General features: G+C 36.8%; 2 protein-coding genes across 16 annotated transcripts in view; one reads left to right on the top strand and one right to left on the bottom strand.

Moving 5' to 3' along the window:
* The window catches only part of LOC139985117 (NLR family CARD domain-containing protein 4-like), a 468,217-nt gene that overhangs the window by 160,027 nt on the left and 286,809 nt on the right, over positions 1–21,381 (bottom strand). The gene's annotated exons all lie outside the window — the stretch shown is intronic.
* Positions 1–21,381, top strand: part of LOC139985143 (uncharacterized) — a 272,368-nt gene that overhangs the window by 113,705 nt on the left and 137,282 nt on the right. The gene's annotated exons all lie outside the window — the stretch shown is intronic.

Here is a 21,381-nt window from a genome sequence, read left to right on the forward strand (position 1 = left end):
TTACAAAGTTGGGAACTGGTTATTTCCATTTAAACACGAAGGCCACTTTCCAGGGTAATCATGATACTGACAAAGCATGTACTCAATCAGTCTCCCATCCCATCCTTACCCACCCACCCCTCTATCACGGCTTCGTCGCCCCTGACACGGTAAATGGCCGGTATCATCTCAAACATTTGCAGAAGTCTACACTAAGTGTCTTTATACTGGTGAATTAACATACAAGTACATATACCAAATATATGGATTGTGGTTAGACATGTGGGGATTTTACAACACTCGTGTTACCTCTTTTTCAGCAATCCAATTTTTTTGTTCATATCATTTAAAATGTTATTATTTTCTGGCAAAAACCATTTAAGATCGACCACACACAGATCTGGCATGGGGCCGATATGAATTAACCGGGCTGGTGGTAGGGGTAGAGGGAAACCTTGAACCGTTGTGTTAGCATATTTTTATTCGTTATGATTGATAAGAGTCTGGTAAGATACAAAAATGTTGTTAAAGGAAAAATTCGTTATAACATCACCATCTCCTTACAATATGGCGACTCATCAAGCTAAGCTGTTTTTCAGTCTGTCTCAACTAAACCAAATGCCGAAACCTTAATACTTAAACCAGTACGTATTCTGTAACTAGAATATTTGACAGCCCTGCTGTTATGTACTGTGCATATACAAACCTATTGTCTGTAAGAGTCCTTACTAACAGATATAGTGCATAATATCCAATTAATATGTTCAAGTCTAGCTCAGTATCATCATACCGTATACCTACATTGTACAGCTCTATGTAAGACACCACTCTGGCCAATGTAAAGAAAATATATAGGTTACGTACCTCGTATCTAAGTAGCATAATAAACGTATATTTACCAAACTGTTGCAAGTTTGTTTCAATGTAAAAGCTTTTTTCTTTACAATGCATTGCTAATTAATTTAAGGTTATTTTATTCATAAAAGGGAGATCCCTGTTTAGACCCCTCCCAAAGGACGCAAGCCATATTTGCCCCCACCCACTTTCAAAGAAGACAATGTAAGAAAGGGTAATACTTTACGGTGCTGTGAAAAATCTTATCAATGTAAGCCTTAAAAAAGGTCTCTGACTATTAAGACGAGGACGAAAGACGAGGCTTTATCCCTCACACCAATGCGACTGGTCACGTGACTGGTTGAAATATCAGTAAAGTCAACTCTAAATAATGTCAAATGATTTATACAGTGACGGTGCAAGTATCAAACTTGGGAGTAACAACCAATACCGGTAATATAATATAAGAAGTATATTACATAAGCGTTTGGAATTCTTTTCAATCTTTGTGTCAATATCGAGAGAGAACACTGGACATTTCACGAAGAGTACTATTTTAGCATATTTTGTGTGAAGAATGGAAAGGTACAGTATGGCCTTTCATCATGTTCAGATGTCATAGTTTTATTTCAATTGGACCTATTGGATCATTATGCTCCTCTTCTTCCCACTTTATTTTTCAATTGATTTTACAAAAATTGCATTGTTTTATATTAATTAATGCGCAACATTTAGACCTAAACTGACGGCGATAACAATAATAGCTAATTGCATTATATTGATTCCGGGAACTACATTTAATATCGCAGATTTTATTGGATGCTATTAAGCTTTCATTTTTAGAGTTTTCTATTAAGCTCGCACAATGTTGAACACTCTATTATTATTGTTTAGCTCATATGACATAAAACAATATGTTATTTGGAGGATTCCCCCTATGGACGATTCGTAGTCACTGCTGTACACCTACTGACCTACTAAATGTATGTTTCCATGGTTACTTTGACACGTTCAATGACAATACTTGAGGAGTACAATGGGCACGTGGCTCGCGTTTACCAATTTCTATTCATTGACTTTAACTGGCTCGTGTCATCTATTATTACGCTAATGAGATATTTTCGGAAGTTCCAGGTGTGAATTCTTATTATTGACTTGCTTTAGAACGTAAATTGTTGAATAAATCGTCTGTATAATGTAAGTGCTGCATATATTTGTACAGAAAACTATTGTAGGAGTAGAATAGGCCTATACTGTGTGTACTAAAAGGTGATGATGTCATCGTGTAGAAACACGGAATATATTTGATGGGCTCTCTGAAAACATACAACAGGTATAGGGTGTGTGAAGAGTGGAGGAGGTTAGACTAAACTAACTGAAGTGCATACTGAACACGGGGATTAGGATAAAGCATTGATAGTCTAGAAAGTGAATAACCATAGATCTGTATTCCTTTTCCTTTTATAATCCGACCAAGCTATACTGCCAACGTATACTTTTCATTGATACATTTTCCGTGATTACAAGTTACTCCGAGAATGGCATTGAGAATATGACATATTCTCATTAATTTTCATTTAATTTTTTAGTTTTCATTTATATTGTATTTTATTTATGGTAATGCTGTATATTTTTTTCTCTGTTTCTTTGGAGTGTCGGGTGAGGCGGGATTGGGCGACTTAAATATTTCTTTCATTATTTTTAGTAGCACGTCATACACTGTGGATCATATCAACTGATAACATTAACGTGAATTTTTAAGGATGAAAATGGGAAACTTTTTTTTATGAGGTTGGTCTGAAGAACTAATGAAGGCGAGAGGAGTAGCTATATATTAAACTGAATATATTCGTTGTGTAACCAATTTCACTCATGAATCTGTCTGAGAGAAATAAATAAATTCAAGTATTAGCTAGGTTTACGTCTCTGTCTATAAAACTACAATATATTCTTAATAGGTCTATGTGAAGGAAACAATGGACATGAAGAAACAAAGAAACACAGGTTATTGATAATGGAGCTGGAGATAATAATAAAAAAACACCCGGTGACCGGAACAATGAGGGTGATAATAGGGTTAGGGTTGGAGGAGGGCAAAAATACATTGAAAAGGGGAAAACAAAACAAAGAGTGTAATCACTGTTATAGCTGAAGGTGGTAGGTAGGGTAATAATAGATTGGTAAATAGGAGGTGTCGGGAACGTACTGAGTGAAACCGGTGTTCAAATGGGTTATAAGTGAAGGGTTGGGGTCGGGGTGAGGGATTCATTTACACTAAATTGTAAAGGGCAAAGCAGGGACATTATGATCGAATCAAGTATCTCGTAATATTTATACGAGAAATATTCAAATATTAAACAGTTTTTGTTCAAAGTTATGAATTATGAAAAGCTGAAGCTCACGACGACTTCTTAATTATTGTTTAAAATTATGAAAAAAATATTGAGAATAAATATAAATTTAGCTTATTTCTTCTCAAATTGTATTTCAAACTACAAAAAAGAAATTGATGTAGTTTTTAATGCATTATATCTTAAGCTCTGCAATTTATGAGATATATATATATATATATATATATATATATATATATATATATATATATATATATATATATATATATATATATATGCCTTTAATGATTTTATGGTTGTAACAAAATCAATGTAACTTTATAATTAACTCCATTACATAACTTTTATATATTAAGTTATTCTGAGTAATTTTTTTTTTAAACGCGACAACTAAAACTGTTTTATTGGTTGCTTGTTTGGTATAAATTTCAGTTTTACTAGAGAGTAGAGTATTTATAGATTTTTCCTATTTTATTGCCATCAGTTTACTTCTTTGCTATTAATAATGATTTTCAATCTCTTTCGTTAAAGAAAAAACTTAAATAGATTGAACATAATTGAAAAACAAATATTTTGGAGGTTCCAGCTTGATAAGTCACATGTATTACTTATAAACTCAAAACCCTATTTTAAAACTTATTCGAATTATTAAATTCAAACGACCTTGTCTATATATCTCTTATTATTATCCTAATAAACATTCCTGTCATTCTAAAACCTATTTTGTAATTACATTTTAACAATAAACTAAGCAAAGAACATTTCCAACAACCCCCACCCACGCCCACCCTTGGCTCTTACCAACACTCTCTTAAAATATTCCCTATTAATCCATTATATTTGTTTCTATTTTTTATAACATCCTACGTAATTCCTTTCGCGACGACCTAATTATTCAAATAAATCCAACTGAACTAATTAAATCCAATCCTTGACATTAAAATTACAGCAGACTTTAAATTCTCTAATGTTCGTTTAATATTAATAACTTTTACTAATTAATTTAATTCCCTGTTCAACTGTTTTGATGATTCTAACATCTACACCGGAATACTTACCTCAGCTCCTTCAAGCTTGTACACTGTGAGGAGTAAGACAAGATGGCCGCCAACTCTTCATTAGTTAGTGTCCTGTTGTCAACGATCCACAGCTCCTGGAGAGAACTCAGGATAGAGAGAGAGAGACCAGACTGAAGGGTAAGGTTCAGACCAGACTCATCAACTCTAGGAGAGCAGTCAAATAGATTCACACAGGAGATAGGAATCTAGAATGAAAGAATAGAGTTACTGATAATAGAGTATAGATAGAGATAGATAGATTGGATTTGGTTAGGATTAGAATAATTATTATGATATTATCAATAATAAAAATAACGAAATAAAAATAAAGGAAAGTAAAGCGATAAACTAGGACATTTAGGTGGTGTTTTAGTTGTAAAAAGGAATTTAGTTAATGGAACGGAAATAAAGGATTGATTTTAAGGGAAGACAAATATTAACAGAAATAATTAGATTAGGTTAGAGGAAAACAAAGTGATATATGTAGGACTAAAGGGCTAGTTTGATTGTTTTACAATTAAATAATTAATTAAAGGTTTTATATCAAGTAAGGTTTAATCAGGTAAGACTGGGAGGCTACATATTTTAATTTATTAGTTATAATAGGAAACCAATCTAAGAGACGGGTTGAGAATTTTATATAAAAAATGGGTAATCAAGAATTGAGAAGCTTTTGAAAAAAAAAACATTGATCAAATTTATTTGTGTTTTAATCTATAACTTTCAGAAGAAAAATGTAATTTAAATGAAAATATTAGTCACTAATGTAATATGAATCATGAAAAGGAAACTTCCACTTTAACTAATACCAGGTTTTTACAGAGTTTAGAGAGATTTGGAAGAATTATATTTAAATCAAAAGGTTGTTTCTTATAACTAAAATGCAATTTAGAGAAGCAGATGTAGATCAAATTCAAGTTTCAAGACAGAAGGTTGTTGAGGTTAAACTCAAATTTTATTATATATATTATTTATTTTTTGATCCAAATCCTACTATTCTGCGTGAATTTTAACTATTTCCAGTTTATACGATTTGTTTAAAAGATGATGTCTATCTGTGTTTAGTTATCAAATTAATTCTTAAGTTACGGTTTGAGTGTGACATAACTTCTAGTGGATTTATTTTTAAATGAAACATTTTTCTTTCTTTGCGCTTGTAGATATTCCTAAATTGGTTAACGCTTATGATCTTAATTTTCTAAACGTTATCCTTTCTTCCAATTAAATAGTACCATCCGCTTTTTATATATTTTTTTTACAAATAATATTGTTATCTGGCAACACTTCATATCCTTGCGCACTTTCAATCAAAAAAAAACTTTTTAAATAGCATGTGGCCATAGGTGTGTTGGCTTGGAAATGACTTACGATTTTTATGATTAAGTGGGCAAAATTAAGACAAAACCAACTGTGAGTAGAACACCAACATCTAGTTGCTGCTGGAAAGACATGGACGAAATATTTATTTTTAATAAATAGTTATTGCATTATATTATTATTATTAAACTTAAATTGGAAAATAGTTTATAGAGGCTTAAAGCTCTAGGCCCTATACAGTATTTAACAAACCTATATTTCACATAAAGTGTCAGGTATAGCCTATACTGGCAGGAGTTAGGTCATTTAACTAATAATCAAATATATTAATAACATTATTTCAGTCAGGCAGTTCGGTAAAAAGCTGCAGGTTTCTAACAAAATTGGCTCAAATGTCCGACCTGACAGATTTAGTAAGTTAGGTGATTATAATAATAATTGTGGAATCTTACAGATTGACTTGTGTGCCTATAAGGCTATGTTATGTACGATTTAAAATCGAGTCTAACAATTTTCTGTGATTTAAGATTTTTGAAGAGATAACATAGTTTCTACAGTTTGTCTACGGATACTTTTTCTTAGCTAGAATGAAGTAATTGTTTTCGAAGTAAAGGATATGCATCAGCTCACCGAGAATGTTAACCGCTGGTTTTATTCTTCGCTTAATTTAAGATTTCTGAAGAAAACTCAGTGTCTCGATTGTATTTTATTAAATTCCTGTATAGTTAAGATATGCTTTAACATGGGCTTATCTGATAATCAGTCAACAACTAGTCTAAGATTTTTATTATTTCTGAGTTAGATTGCTGAGCATGTCCTCTCGCTAAAAGTATGAATTCTAGCTTTTCTCGGGTGATGTTTGAGATTTCTAACATAGCATAACTTTATTACTAGTCTAGCCTATAGCCTACCTAAGTTTGGCCTGACCTTTGTACACATCCTAGCCTATGCCTCTATACCATACCGTCAAATTATCTCACTGATCAATAATTTCTGTTATAGCTATTAACAGCGGTTCCTCACCATAAAATAATCCAATTTTAAACAAGTCAATTGTAACACACAACTCCCACAAATATATACTACGTACTCTGCAACTCCACTAACATACACTAAACCATTCATTGTCAGTGTTATATACTAGATGTGAACAGGTACCGTATTCAATGGCATGAGTCACCGATATTCATATACAGGTGTTTCGTAGCTATTCGCGGGTGATGTTTGAGAATTAAAACATACATGTTGGCGCCAATAGAAGTAAACGTACGTAACGTTATACACGCCCGGTGGAAAAATAATAGAACACAACCTTATCAAGTAGATGAAGGCCGCCCCCTACCCAACACGGTTACACATTCACCCACCCTATAAGTGGTTGCATAAACAAACAATACACACACACACAAGTTTGAATACCGTCTGTTTCAAATGATTTGAAGGAGTATATGTTTAATGAATATTAAAACCTACATGGAATAACATAAAAAGAACACGTACCCTTGTTCAGTCATACACATCTTGCAGACACATCGTGCAGATAAAACGTGTCTGTGTCAAATTACATATTTGTTTACAAATAAACACTTGGTCTTCACCATGAAATTATTGGAATAAATGTAACTACACTTCTCTTTTTTTCCCTCCTCTCCCCAACCATCTTTGTAATGAATTTCATTCCACGTCAGTGCTGGATTATGCAGCTAAATCTTTGCACCAGCAAAGAGAGTGTCAGGCAATCAAACGATGTTTTGTCTCTTTACGTACCTCGTTATTGCTCAAATCAAAATTCCTATGTCGACATTTCACCAATAATGTCAATAGTCAATTCTTGTAGCACCAGGGGCGTATTCAGGATTTTCTAATCTGGGGGCGCGAATTACTATCTAAGCGGAGCGCCACCGTCGGTTGGCGCGCAGCGTAGAAGAAAATGTCTGGTTTTGGCACCCCCAGATCACCGGAAATGGCACATCTCGGGCTTGAAAATGACCAACAAGATGTTCACTTTTGCCCGAGTAACCAAGTATTTCCCAATATTCCCCCCCCCCCTCCTCCCATCCATAACCTTATTGAAGATTGTCACCAGTCACCTATTATGGTCGACCTCATTGCATCTAACGTGGATCATTGCTTTTGTAGGTGATTCAACGTCGCGGGCCACAATACCCGTCAGCCCCACTTTTCAAGGTTTTAAGCAAATTATTCGTTTAGAATTTGAAAATTCACACTTCTCGTGAAATAAATTCACTTCAAAACATACCCAGAACGTTGCACAAAATTGCTTCTATGGACAGCCAATACGGAAAAACCTCCATGTTTAGGAATGTTTTTTAGGGAAATTTCGAAAATGCAGACACAGTCTGGTGCACCGACATACACCAGTCTTGGATAATGGTGGGGACGCGTGTCTGTTCTCTGATACTATCTAAGCGGAGCGCGACCATGGGTTCGCGCGTAGCGTACAAGATTTTTTTTGCAAATATACGTCTTGATCGCCGGATATAACACTTCCCAGACGCAATGATGCTCCCAAACTTCCTTAAGTTTTAGATCTCATGGCTTAGAAATTTAGTTTGGGGAAATGCATGGGCGTCTGCAGAAAAAAAATCAGGGAACAAATAATCCAAGTAGACTTTTGTATACGATGGCTCTGGTTTCGTAACTCATCGGGAAGCAGCGATTAGGAGGGGGGGGGGGGGCTTAGGGTTGTGGGGCGCGCGTTTTCATGTAGATGGGAACAATCTCAAGAATATATATATATATATATATATATATATAGAGTAGGTTGGCGTCTATCTTGGCGCAGAGTGCTCTATGTCCATTGGACAGAGCGGAATATATGTTGATACTAGATGAGACTAGTGGAACACTAGTAGTTGTAACTCGGAGTTTCACGCGTTATAGCGATCGTCAGACAACTCGAGTTGACTCGAGACAACAAGAGTTGTCTGACGATCGCTATAACGCGTGAAACTCCGAGTTACAACTACTAGTGTTCCACTAGTCTCATCTAGTATCAACATATATATATATATATATATATATATATATATATATATATATATATATATATATATATATATATATATATATATATATATATATATATATATATTTATATATATGTATATATATATATATATATATATATATATATATATATATATATATATATATATATATATATATATATATATATATATATATATATATATATATATATATATATTTACAATAGTGAGAGAGGAAAAGGAAACGTCAACAATGGAGTTGTCGGTGTAAGGGGTAGGCTGAGGCACATGCCTTTTCTGAAATCCTTGATCCGTCACTGGCTACCCTGTGTATATAATAGGGACCAGCGCTGTAATTATGTCCCTGTTCCTCTTTCTCTTCCCGGTGTCTTAGCGTTTTCTTCTGTTCCCTCCTTTTTCTCCTTTTCTATTTCTTCTTTTTCTTTTCCCTTCCTTCCCTCCTTCCTCCTCTTTTCCCTCCTCTTTTTTTCCTTTTCTTCTCTCTTTTTTTTCTTTCCTCTTTTTCTTACCCGGGGGGGGGGGCGCTCCCCAACGCCCCCTGGATACACGCCTGATCCCCCCGGCCCTTTTCTCCCTTTTTACTAAGTACCATCCTCATCAAGAAAATTTTATATTTTTATTTTTTACATAAAATAGTTGAAATTTATATGAGAAAGAAATTTTGATTTCGAGAAATGCTATGGCAATTTCGAGAGATATGTAAACGTTTTAGATAAAACGCTAATATTTTAAGTCGACAGTTTGATCTAAAAACTTTCTAGTAATAAGGCGAAAGTTTAAAACAAAAATAAATCGACATGTTTCATGATGGGAATTAAAGAAGAGGCTGAAATAAATCGAAGAAATTGGTAGATGAAGTAGTTTCATGTTAAGAATCTCGATTAAATTACAGATGAATTCAGAATACAGAATTACAGAAGTTTAAGACAAACTTGATTTTCAAGAAAAGAATATGAAAATTTTGAAATTTTTCAGTGTTCAATGTGGGTCACGGTAATGACAAAATGTGCTGTTTGCTTGGCACCTATCCTGACCCCCTCCCCAACCCATTCAAAGCTTCCAAAGCAAAGCAATATTTTGCATATTTTTTTTAGATGACATTACTGCTAAATGAGTGTTCCTATATATATATATATATATATATATATATATATATATATATATATATATATATATATATATATATATATATATATATATATATATATATATATATATATACATATAGGTAAGTGATTGGAAGTAAAACAGCCAATGTTTGGTTTTTGCAGAGCTTTCGAGCAAAACTAGCTCTTCTTCAGTGCATGATCACCGAAAGTGACAAGGAGTAGCAGGAATTGAAACTGTTTTATAGAGAAGATGTCGGCATGGTTGTAAAGGCAAAGCGACTTACTGATTTCTGCTGAATTGAGCAGAAGTTTTAGAAATTCGGATTATTTTAATCCGCGTCGGATTATTTTAATCCGATTCCGTCGTAATTGTAAAGGAATTGTTTTGGTTTATCTGGGATGATTTTGGAGATTGAAGTGATTTGCAACAGGTTGGTAGATCTTTTTTGTTTTGATCGCCGATCTATGTTTTGTCATTCTCATTCTAAGAGTGTTTTTTGACTCTCCAATGTATTGTAAGTTACAAATATTGCAGTAGATGAGGTAAATGACATTTTTGGATAGGCAGTTAATTTTGTGCCGAATTTGGAATGTGCGTTTGGTTTGGTTGCTCTGAAAGGCCCCGGTCGAATCGACAAGTGAGCACGTTTTGCAATTTTGCAATTTACGGATCACCGGCCCCTTGCTGTGCGCGAAGTCAGAAGTTTCTGACACAGACTGTCATGATGCGTCCTCATCTTTAATTACATAGGCCCTAGTCGTTCTCGAAATGCACGCAGCGTACATAATAGTATGGTTGAATTTGTCACCGTGCGAATAGGTCCCGGCCGCCATTCTATCACGTCCATTTTCGCGGAACTGGTACTAGTTTACCGGTCTGTTGATCTGTGATGCATGATGTGTCAATTGACAACAGCTTCTTCTGTGTACTTGGTGAAGGATCGCGACAGCAGTGAATGTTTGCCTACATTCAAAACAGAATTCTGTTCCAAGCATATATGTTACACAATCTTCTTTTCTGTTCGGTCCACAGAAATGCCTAAACGCATGTGCCAGTTCACAGATGAACTCCAGAGGAAGTTCCCAGCATTTCAGAAAGGCCGTGACGAGTGGGAGGCGTTGTGCACCGTATGCAGCGCTGGGACACACGTGTCTGTGGCTCACAGGGGAGCGCTGGATCTGGAGCACCATCTGAAGACAACCAAGCACCAGATGAGTGTCCGTGGTGTGGAGAACTCGGGCAGTCTGTCTGGCTATTTCATACAACCAGGCTCCCGCATTCAGAGTAATGTCACTGCAGGTGAGGGTGCATTAGCTTATTACGCGGTCAAGTACCACTTTAGCTATCTGTCTATGGATTGCACGCCAGGCCTGATGAAGCAGATATGTAGTGACTCGGAGATCGCCCGGAAGATGACCTGTGCTCGGACCAAGACCTAGGCCATTTTGAACAGTGTGATAGCTCCCCATATGCGTGGAGATGGTCATGGAAGCAATGAGGAGCATCTCTCACTGTGGCGTCTCAACAGATGCCAGCAATCACGGATCGGTGAAAATGTTTCCATTGCTAAATTAATACTTCGACTGGAAGAGTGGAGGGCTGCAAACCAAAGTGATCGACCTGCAGAGCCTCGCCGATGAAACAGCTGCCACGATTGCGTCCTACATCACGGGCATCCTGGAGGACAAAGATATCCTACCGAAATATGTTGCATTTTCGGGGGACAATTGTAACACAAACTTCGGTGGGCTCCGACGTGGTGATGGTAATAATGTTTTCGCCAACCTGAAGCGGTCAGTCAACCCCAACCTCATAGGGATTAGCTGCCCAGCGCACATACTGAACAATTGTATCCAGCATGGAGCCGACCGTCTGTCTGTTGACATTGACTCAATCGTGTTGAAGATATTTAACTTCTTCTCGATATACACTGTCAGGACGGAGGCCCTGAAGGAGTTCGCCGTTTTCACTGAGGTGGAGTACAGACCCCTGCTGTACCACAGTAGGACACGATGGCTCTCACTCTTCCCTGCAGTGGAGCGACTCCTCAACATGTATCCAGCATTGGCGGCCTACTTCCGCTTGCACGAGAAATGTCCAGTCATCATTGATCGCTTCTTTGACAACGAGATGAGTGAGGCATACCAGTGGTTTACCCACTCCTTGATGTCAGCTTTTCATTGTCACATCGCGAGCATCGAGAGGGAAGGGAACTCTGTAGTGGAGGTAATGGGGCATCTCGAATCGGTCATGGAAGTTCTCACTCAGCGCAAGGAGCAGGCCTTCATGCCCATCAAAGTGAAGGAGATCCTCGCCCAGAAAACTGATGCTGGATTCGAACAGGAGTGTAAGGTGTTCCGTGACGAAGTAAGTGACCTGTACACGACCTGTATCCAGTACTTGGAGGCCTGGACCCAGGACATGTTAGAAGGAGAGCTGTCGACGTTCAAATGGATGTCACTGTCCGAGATGCCAGAATGGGACAACGTGGAGGCCACTGTGATGTACCTGAACAGGATCGGTCTGGGGATAACAGATGAAAAATGCTTCGACCAGCTCTGCAATCTTCAGGCATTCTGCAAGGACAAGGCACAGGATGTGGACTTCAGAGACGCCCTTGCCCACCAGAAATGGTACCTGTACTTCACACACAAGAAGAATGTGGAGTACTTCTCCGAGCTCCTGAAGATTGCCGAGTTCTTCTTTGCAATCCCCAGCCATAATGCAAACGTGGAGAGGGTCTTCTCGCTGATTCAGTCTCAGTGGACCAAGGAAAGAAACCGGCTAAACATCGACTCCGTCAGGGCCATCGTCATCACCAAGTACAACTTCAGCGACATGACATGTTCGGATTTCCATAAGCATTTGTTGGCTACTCCTTCCTTGTTGAGGCAAATCAGATCCTCAGAGAAGTATGCATAGGTGCATAAATTCAGAGGAGATTTTGGGACTCCAATTTGCCCTGTGGCACAGTACACTTTTTGTTAAATTTTTACTAGACTTGGAGCCAAACCATAACTCACTCAAGTTGGAGACCTTCCTGAGTCCCTATTAGAGTGATTTAGATTGCACCATTTTACATCTAGGTACCATTGAAAAACGAAAAATTTTCCAAAGGGGAGGGGGCACCCCCTCCCCTTAGACCCCACCCCCAGGACGCGGATCAGTGTCCTGCTTTTTCAAAAACAAATATGGTAACCCTACTCCTAGTCATATAAGAAAAGGGCAGCCTAACTGATGCCTACAGTACTAGTTCAATGGTTCTAGTTATAATACTCAATACTGGCGCAATGCCAGCATAAAGGGTGACCTAGTGTTATGAAATAGTAATGCTGCCTCTTTGATGTTACCGACACACTCCATCGAGACACCTTACAGGCCTCTTGTATATTTATCTAGGTCATGGATTCAGTTTTTCCACGAGAAGTTTTTAACTATCTTATTGAATCTTGGTACAGGGCCTTTTCCCAAAATAGATTCCATTGTGTCTGTAGAACATTCGAGAAGGTTCTCTCACGTGGTATGGAAGTTTCCATAGAAAAAGGGGTGGACTTCCAAACTCCCAACCAATCAGGGCAGATCAGTGCCAGCGCACTTATTTTTATATCGTTAAGTTAATACAGGATGGTCAGGTTATTGGCTGCCTACTGATTGTGCGCAGAGGGATTTTATAGAAGTAAGGTATAAAAGGCGGCACGGGGGCCGGAAATTCTCCACTCCGTCACCAGTTCGTCGCTTCGTCATTGCTTCGTTACCATTTCATCACTCCTTCTAATTGCTTAATTGACGGAGTCAAGTCAAATCATTATAATTTAGTTTTATTTGTAAAGAGAATCGACAGAGAAGAAATTATACCGAATCACTAATCAAATCCGATCTTGTCAAATTGTTTTTCTGTGAACTCATTGTTTTCTTCCGTTCGAGACATCTCCCGAAGAAGCATAAATACGGCATCAAGATATCCCAGTACCTTTCTATCGCGAGTCCCGAAATAGTATCACCATCGGAGGAGACGGGCTCGTCACAATATTACACTAGGCTCAACACAATGTAGGAATTGCTGATATATGGTGATGCTAGCCTGTGTTACAGTGTTAGTTGCTTACAAGTTGAAGCCTGGGAGGTTTTCCTCCCTCAGAATACTTGGATCATATTAGTTTATTGAAGTAGTGTTCAACACTTGCGAGATCATCCAACTGTCCGAAAATTTTTAGTTAAATTTAGTCTTAAACACCAACTCTTAAAGTACTCCGGAGTTGTTTCCTCTCATGGGATATTGTGGATTTAAGTGCTGACCTGCCATTGAGTAAGGTCAAATGACATGCAAGGTTTTCCAGAGATTGAGAGTCAATATTTCATCATATACAAGCATTATTGTTGTTTGTGTGACCCAAAATACTCAGTAGGGGCTATAGCGCCCTTCCCAAAATACTGCAGTGCTTAACAAGTTAACACTACCCTTACTGATCCAAGACAACCCATTATCGGAACATATCCATAATTTCCAGGGTTTGTGCTGATAATGCTCATTTCCTATTGTCGTGTCTTCAGCTTCAATATCACGTTTACATACTTTTACATAATTACTTACTTTGCTGTGAATGTCCATGTAGTTAGCCAGAGACATACACATTAGGGATGCACCGGATATCCGGTCCGGCCTGACAATCCGGCCGGATAGTGAGCAATTATCCGGTTCCGGTTCCGGCCGGATATTTTTCAAAATCCGGCCGGATCTTTTTCAAAATCTTGCCGGATCTTTTACAAAATCTGGCCTGAATTATGAATTTCTTAAAAAGGTGTTGTAATTAACTTAAATCAATGTAAACTATTTCCAACAATTAATAAAAAACATTCAAAGTAAGGGAAAATAGGTTTAACATGTTTCATTTAATTTTCTTAATCGTCTGACCCACTGTTTGTAAAGATCAACCAAAATAATACAACTACTGTAATAATATGAAGCTATATACAACAAAATACAGTTAGCAGTGAAATCATTTCTTGCAGCCTTCATCAGTTTAATATTGTGCAGTTAAAATAGACCATTCATATACAGTACTTATCAGTCAAAATACTGTTCCATTGAATCTTTACTTTCCCATTATTGTTGGCATTCATGTTTTCTCTGAATTTTTATGTGTGAAACAATCTCTTATATGTTTAAATACGTCTGAATTTTTTGAATTCCGCAAAAACCATTTCATCTTAAAGTTCATTCTTAAACCTTAGAATAACTTTAATTCTCATCAAAAAAGATTAATTCCAGGGCTGACAATGAAAACAATTTCAAAAGTAACCTTGCTACAGTTATCACATACAGAGACAATTATCTTAGGAAATAATTTAACAACATGTGACTGATCTAACAAAATGATTTCCATATTTATATCTTTTTGAGGTTTCAAGCTATCATTCCTTAAATAAATATATCTTTAAAATAATTTGTTGCAGAGCATGCAAGTCTTCTTCATACATATTGTAACGTTGCCATTTGGGAATGTAAACAAATGAAATTTCCCGCTTTCACTGTATGTTAAACATATTTTCTCAAATTGTGATGAAGGAAGACAAGTTTTTCTCCAGTTTTCTTTAGCTCATTGCAACCTAGACTTGAATGACTGAATGACTGACTGTGTGTACCAAATAATGAATAATGAAAGACAATTCTAAATCCAGATAGTAGTGTTATTACAACAATTAAATGATCTTTTTTATTTAGTATAAAGTATGAGATTTGTGAAATGTAGCTTCCCGTTTTAAAACAAACTTCATATGTAATATGCAGTATTTTTCCAGCAAACAAATTTACATACTGTATCAAGCTTGACAACAATAATATTGTACAACTGATTTTATTAAAGAATGTAGATTACACCACTTCAAGTCGTATTTAATCTCATAAATGAGGTCTTAATTTCACCTTCTTTATAATATGCGTATACCTCACCTAAGATTTGCTCCTTGTTTCATACTTCTCTCTACTTCTTATTAATGATTTTCTTGTGTAATGAAAAAAATCCGGTTCCGGCCGGATTTCATGTACTATCCGGCAAAATCCGGTTCCGGCCGGATCCAAAAATTTGGATCCGGTGCATCCCTAATACACATACTGTATCTATTTTTGACTGACATTTTCAATATAGCCTATCATTAGGACTTAATTTTCATTCACATCATTTTCTTTTCTCTTCATTGGGTTAACTTGAGTTATCCTGAAGCAAGCGATTAGGGGATCACCTATTCCACATGTAGTTACCATTTTTGATGGAAGCTTTCACACTGTGCTGACAAGGAAAATAAATGTTTCATCAGCTGACCAATGATCTGATTCTTGCTGGATTAATCCAGTACTTGGTATGTTTGTAATGAGCTTGCCATGACACAATAGCTGCCTAAACACCCTCTGGTACATATTACAATTTGCCAAACTGAAATGAAAATTTCCTCCGATAGTCCATCGGGGCAGGCCTCAAATGTGCTTAAAAATGTGCTCAAATGTGCTTAAAAAACGACTTTCGTTGCACATATTTAGTACCAAGGTTTGTTGGTTGGAAGTTGTAGAGGGATGTCCTAGGAACATTTTTCACGATGTTGGATGATTGGAGAGGTGTTATTTTTCGAGTAAACAACAAACAAATGACGTCACTCTAATACGGTGTATGACGATTATAACAAAGCAGTTCCTTGTCACAGCAACACGAAAACGGCATTTAAATGCATTTGAACTTATTAGAACCAAGATGTTTTTGTTGATAGGTATAGAAGGATGTCCTAAGATTATCTTAAGAGTTGTTGGATACTTGGAGAGAAGTTACCTTGCGGGTAAACAACAAATTACCTCACTATGAAGTGTGGGCTAATTTAAAAATCAGCAACGACTATTCACAGCAGCATGATAATAGTTTTCCAATGTTACTAAACCTATTTAGAACCAAGGTTTGATGGTTGGATGATGTGAAGAAATGTCCTTAGAATACTTGAAGAGTTGTTGGATGCTAAAAGAGGTAATACTTTACGAGTAAACAATAAACATATGACGTCATAGTCCATCAAGGCAGGCTTCAAAACGTGCTTAAAAAACGAGTTTCGATGCACATATTTAGTGCCAAGGTTTGTTGGTAGGAAGTTGTAGAGGGATGTCCTGGGAACATTTTTCGCGATGTTGGATGTTTGGAGGGGTGTTATTTTTCGAGTAAACAACAAACAAATAACGTCACTCTTGTACGGTGTACGACGATTACAACAAAACAGTCCATTGTCACAGCAACATGAAAATGGCATTTAAATGGTCTTGCACTTATTATAACCTACATGTTTTTGTTGACAGTTTTACAGGGATGTCCTGAGATTATCTTAGGAGTTGTTGGATGCTTGGAGAGAAGTTATCTTGCGATGTTATGACCTCACTACGAAGTGTGGGCTAAATTGAAAATCAGCAACGACTATTCACAGCAACATGATAATAGTTTTTAAATGTTACTAAACCTATTTAAAACCAAGGTTTGTTGGTTGGATGTTGTAAAGAAATGTCCTTAGAATATTTGAATAGTTGTTGGATGCTAAAAGAGGGAATACTTTACGAGTAAACAATAAGCATATGACGTCACAATTATATAGGTTGGACGACAATTAAAAGTCAGGAGTCTTATTTAGAAACAGGATGTGTTGGTTGAAAGTAATGGAGCGATATCAAAATGATATTTTAAGAGTTGGTGGGTGCTAGGAGAGGTGTTATTTTAGGAGTAAACAATATACATATGACGTCACTCTGATACGTTGAAAGATAATGAAAATAGATCAGTTTCTTGTCACAGCAAGATGATAAAAATAATTAAACACAGTATTAAGAACCAGGATGTGTTGGCTGAAGTAAGTGAGGAATGTCCAAAGTATATTTTAAGAGTTGTTGGATTCTAAAAGCAGTGTTATTTTTCGAAAACAAAAAATTCATGTTGTGTTAAACATAATTTGAAAAAATGCATTTTAAATACTGTCCGTCTCCTGAAGTCTGCCTCGAGACTCACCTTTAACGCAAATGTAGCTGGTCAAAAACGCAGTGACCAGGCAAAAATATATGTTTTTAGGTTTTGGAAAATTACAAGTAGCACCTTCCCATGAGAGTAGGACCGGATAACTTGAAAAGGCGTAACGCTCACACAAAAATAAACATAAGGAATATATAGTAGGTTTACTATGCACATGAACCTTTTATTAAAAACAATGGGGTAACTTAAACTTTAAAAATTTAAATAATATAAATAGGAAACTAACAGATCTTATCAGAGCTGTTAAGTCTAACAAGAAATCCACTGAACTTTTTTGAAAATAAAATGCCTAAAAGTCCTAAGTTTGAACACAATCGCGGCGCGGGTCAACCAAATAAAGTCGCAAAATATAATTACTTCCTTGGGTTACTTCGATCAGGGCAGGTTCACTCTGTTGGGGACGTCTCGGGGGTAGGTTTGCTCTCGGGACGGCTCTAGACCAGCTTGCTCTTCACTCCCTGGTATCTGGGCCCATTGACCTATCAGCTGTCAATTAAGTTACTAAATAATTATCAGGCACATTACTTAACCCGAATCTTAACTTATAAATGGGTCTCATCAGTGTCCTTAAATAAATTTGTAGATACACATCCATCACCAAGAATATTCCTTCCTAAACAAAATAGCTAAGTTAAACTGTCTATTTCGCCAACAGTGATAGAGGCATGGAGCCAGTACATGTATTCCTAGAAAACAAGGGCCACACAAAACAATTACTATGACAAAGGTCACACAGGGCCACCTGACCACAAACTGTTGCCCTGTAGTAGTAGCAAAAAAGTGAAACTTTAGGGAACTCCTCAATCTACCAAAGTAAGTTATTCATTGTGAAATGTATAAAACAAAATAAGGAAAGAACGGAAAAGATCAAATGAATAAAACAAATTGGAAAATGAAAGAAAATGATCAACATAAACAACAACAAAACACTGACCAGGTAATGCTTTGGTTACACAAACAATCCTTTCTGAGTTATATGACTTCCTCGTCACTGTCAACATGACCAACACTCATAGCCACTTGCTAAGGAAGAAGTAGTCTTCCTCTGTTACAGTATATGTAGACAGAATGTCTTGGGCAATAGCATTGTCATCCTTTCATCACATCTCTGTTCAGCGGCTTCTTTGAGCCATTTTTCAGCATCTCGTGTCAGACACTGAAACAGCTGTTCTGTCTGCCCGCTAACAGATCTTCTTCCTTTCAAAAACTTGAGTCCTGATTGTGCCAGAGAAATCTCTGTAGAGGAAGCACCGCAAATATCCTTGTCTTTGGCACCGATCGGCCTGCACTTTCATCTGCAACAAATCAAAACCAAATTTGTTTGGTTGATACAGTATTTTGAATTGTCCTGTTGATCACACTGTGGTTCACATTAATTGTCTACACTGGAACTCGACTAATAAGCCATCTGATATTCCATTTATTTCAGTGTAAGCCATGTGCTTGGTAGGGCATAGTTACAAACCCACACACTACAAAGGTTTGAGAACACATGCAACGCTACTTGACAGGATTTCCCATACTAAAAGAAGACCTCCCCATACATGCATGATGTATCAAAGTAAAATAAACCAAGCAAGATGTTTGATATAAAACATTTTATCCAAATTTTTATAAGTGCTGTAATAAGACTATAGGTGCAACTAAATTGAGTGCCATGCTGATACTAAATAGCTGGAAACTTACATATGCCAACTCGCTTTGTAAGGTGTACAAAATACAAGAAGGGATCTGAGACTAGGCAATACTGTAGCACATTGCCTAGGCCTATATACTTAGTTGCCTCTGTATAAGCTAAATTACACGCTACATTTGTTTGTGTGTGTGCCAGTACTACCAGCAGCCATAGAGACATGCTCTGAGCTTAGTAAGGCCCTGTTTTGACAAATTAATCCAAGACTAGAGGCTAGACCATAGGCCGATATTGAATATTGATAGGCCTAACGTTAGTCTGCCTATCGAACCTACACTGGTGTTGATTTCATTTCTTTGTTTCATGACAAATAAAACATGAAATAAATGGTATCATAAAATAACAGATACCAGTATATAGTAGCTGTCGATCTATCCTTCATGGGTGCTACGTTAATCACTTCTAGTCTAAGGCAAACTAGTAGTAGTATAGTATTGAAGTTATGTATACTTTCTTGTCACAGTAATGCTCTAGGCCTAACATGAGTATCAGTAACAGGCCTTGAGTTACCTTCATCGTTCGTGTACTGAATCATGGAAGCACCTTCTAGGTATGAAAATTTGCCACCCTCAATACTGCTTCATATCTCGGCACATTTGACGCTTGTTTGCCAACTGTTGGCTGTAAATTTCGTTAGTCTTTCAGCCCATCGTGATCTTGTTATACAGTACGTTATGCAGACGAATTGTAAACACGTACCAACGTTACATACACACAGTCTGTGCATATGCATCACGCCGAGCCGAGCAGTTTCTGTATCAGCTGACATATCACATGCCATACAATAAGGATTTTGATTGGCTCTTGACTGAAAAATCGCTGCGTTCGGAGAAGTCCTAACAACGCAAAGCTGACTAAATAAGTCCGTCTTAAACTGCTGTTTACTCTTAAGATAACACTTCCCGAACCATCCAACATCGAGAATTGTAATTAGCATATGAAAACACACCATAATATGGGATCAAACCTTGGTACTAAATATGTGCAACGACAGTGAACGATATCGAGCCTGTCCCGATGGACTACGAGACTCAAATGAATAAAGTCTTCTAGAACTCCTGACACTCCTACAATGGTAAGACTGGAAGTCAACTTGTTGGTGTTAATGAGAGTATAGTAGTTTAGGTTACCTGCAAATATGTCTTCTGTTGGGGTACTTATTTTCTTCAGATTAAAACCAAAACTTGAAATACCATTGTAGATTCCATAATACTGTACATAGGAACATTAAAGAAGTCAACTCAGTCTGTATTGTTGAGCTATGTGCTAGAGGTATTTGTAATGACTACCCCATCAAACAAGAAAAAAACCCAAGAAAGGTCACACATAAGTCACACAACTATGGGTATAATCTTGAACTAATTTGTTTGTTATGATGTTTATTTACTGTAGTACAGTAGAGATGATTGTTTTAAGCATTTTAAGCAAATATTGGAATATGATTCGAAACACAATTGGACAGTAAAATACAAATCAACTCCACCTTTGATATTCATCTCAAAGAGGTCTATCATATCAGCTAAAAATAATAGTTGGGTTTACTTATCCATTAATCGTTAATATTTTTCTTCAAACTCCTGATAAACTGTCGCACACCAGTTCTACTATCCACAATCTCATCCTGTCAGGTTAAATCAACTTTATTCAAGTAAGGTGTACACAACACCAGTGACAGTGAGAGCCAGGCACAGTTCCATGCCCAATTGTGTCACCTGGCCAACTTTTTAAGTCTTTGTTTATCCTAAGGTAAAGTATATTATTCTTTATCACATATTTCACTGGGCACTCAACGGACAACTGTAGCCCTCACCCAACCCCATCGCCCTCCTCACACCAAGACTGCACAGAACAAAGTGTAATGAAATAACAGTATGTATCAAAGTCTGCAGATTAGACAAACATGTACTTTAACTCAATCAATAATATTATAATGTGAGCATTCAGAAATCCTACAAATGA

The sequence above is a fragment of the Apostichopus japonicus genome, chromosome 17 (assembly GCF_037975245.1).
Source record: "Apostichopus japonicus isolate 1M-3 chromosome 17, ASM3797524v1, whole genome shotgun sequence".
Lineage (NCBI taxonomy): Eukaryota > Metazoa > Echinodermata > Holothuroidea > Aspidochirotida > Stichopodidae > Apostichopus > Apostichopus japonicus.